At 31.4% G+C, this 2,184-nt stretch overlaps 1 long non-coding RNA gene across 1 annotated transcript in view; it reads right to left on the bottom strand.

The window, feature by feature from the left end:
• Positions 1-219: 219 nt before the first annotated feature.
• The window catches only part of LOC108742158, an 8,502-nt gene continuing 6,537 nt past the window's right edge, over positions 220-2,184 (bottom strand). The window contains exon 4 of the long non-coding RNA XR_003231599.1: positions 220-458. This is a non-coding gene — a long non-coding RNA (uncharacterized LOC108742158). The remainder of the gene's footprint in view (positions 459-2,184) is intronic.

Genomic DNA, 2,184 nt, shown 5'->3' with positions numbered 1-2,184 from the left:
TAAAAAATTAATTTGAATAAAATCAACTTCATGAATTCTACTAGATAGAGCATGCAAGATAGATAACTATTTTAACTACGGGGTCATCTTTGTCTTCTCCAACGTCGATCTGAAACAGATAAGGTGGCAAACAGGTTAATAAAGAGCAATTAAAATTAATTATATCAAGTATTCTCACCTTAATTAACTGTAGACTGTAATGTTCCAAGTTTGCAGGTGTGAAAAGCAAACAAAATCCAGGAATAATGCCAATGCAGAAAATTCCTTATTCCAGTGGAAATCAAATAAATATCCACTTGTTCTCACTCATCAGTTCAAAACTAACTGCATAATGATGCAAAGCGAAGACGAAAACAGCAAATCAAAAATGTAGTTCACCAAAGACCACACCCATGTAGACAATGGTTGTTTCAGTACGACCAAAATGAATTTCAACTCCCTCTCATTTGTTGAACAATCTGTAGAAATGGTGGAAAAAAACATATTAATCACACTATTAAATAAGGAATAGATCAAACACGCACCAAAAACCAAGCAAAACAGCTGAAATATAAAATGGTGACGAGTGCCAAGTTTACACGACAGACTAAATTTGACATATAGATGTGAAACAATCATAGACGCACATAACATTAATTTGTAATGTGACAATAGATAAACGTTAAACGATATACCATGGGTGATGTGGACTATAGATATTTAAAATACTATACATACGCCACATCAATCTAATACTCTGGCCAATTGATTACAATTTAAGAGAAATGCCACTATAGATTAATAAAGAGCAAGTGATATTAATTACGTCATGTTTTCTCACCTTGACTACTTGTAGAAAGTAGCGTTCCAAAGTCTACCAGTATGAGCAGAGCAAAACAAATCTAGGAGGGATATCACTGCAGACAATTTGTTGTTTCAGTGGCTTCCAAATTAATTTCCATTTGCCTCCCATTCTCGGGGCCAAAACTAACTGCATAATGTTGCAAGATCAAAACATCAAAAGCAACGGTTGTTTCAGTAGCACCAATTCCTTATAATTTGTTACAATCTATAAGAAACGGGCAAAAAAGTAATCAATTACCACTTTTAAAGCAAGTAAATCAGTAACATTCACACTAATCAAAACATCAGTTCCATATTTATTCTGCTGAAATTTTGTTGAAAAGTTGTCTATCGAGGCAAGTTACAAATGTCTAAGAAATTGAAGTTCTAGTAGCTCACTTACTATATTTAATTGATACTGTTACTTACCAGTTCATTGTCATAAATCCTTTCTTCAGCAACAGCACACTGTCTCCGTTACCAGTGGAAAAATGACGTTTTTATGCTTTAAAAGACCATAGGCACAGCTATTTTCTGGAGCGATTGACGACTTGAGACAACCAATGCCCCATAATTTAACAGAATCTGAAGTTCTTCCAACGTTCCTGTAAAATGAAACAGTATTTTAGCATCCTTAGTAAATAACATGCGTAATACATGGTTAAACTAATGTAAATATCATAGACGCACGATAATGTTAATTTATGCTGTGGAGAATAGATAATTATTGTTAAAAGAAATGTCATAACAGTTTAATAAAGAGCAATTAATATTAATTATGTTATGCAGTTTTTTTCCAGGGTGGCGGTCAAATAATTACACAACTGTAAGTTTTTGTAACGTTTCGGTTTATTTAACCATCTTCAGACTGAAAAAACTTTGTTTTTTATTTATAGTTCAACTAGTTAGGTGTTATACATTTGTTTGTAAAATATAAATATAATTAATAGTCAAAGAACATATCTTTTGGAGTGTTACTGCTTGTACACAGATATTAACTTATTTTTAAACATCCTATCATGTTGAACAACTGCATACTAATTCTGAATGTTTAGGTAAAGCAGTAACTCTCCATCTGGTTTATGATGTTTGACCATTCATTTATATTTTTGGGTTTTTCATATTTTGTTAATGTTGTATCTGTTCTGTTATTATTGTTTTTATTATATTATTTATGGTTTATGTCATTAAATTATTAGATATTTCCAAAATTATCTGTGTCAGTTCTAAAGTTTATAGTTTGGGTGTTTTTTATGTGTATCATTTTTTTGATAATTCGTTTTTTATAATTGCTTTCCCGGTCCAAAATTGAAATTCTGCTGGTTATTTAATGCATGTTCTGATAATGCTGTTTTTGTTTTG

The sequence above is a fragment of the Agrilus planipennis genome, unplaced genomic scaffold (genome assembly GCF_000699045.2).
Source record: "Agrilus planipennis isolate EAB-ADULT unplaced genomic scaffold, Apla_2.0 scaffold324, whole genome shotgun sequence".
Taxonomy (NCBI): Eukaryota; Metazoa; Arthropoda; class Insecta; order Coleoptera; family Buprestidae; genus Agrilus; species Agrilus planipennis.
This window is presented reverse-complemented; position numbering and strand designations above follow the sequence as displayed.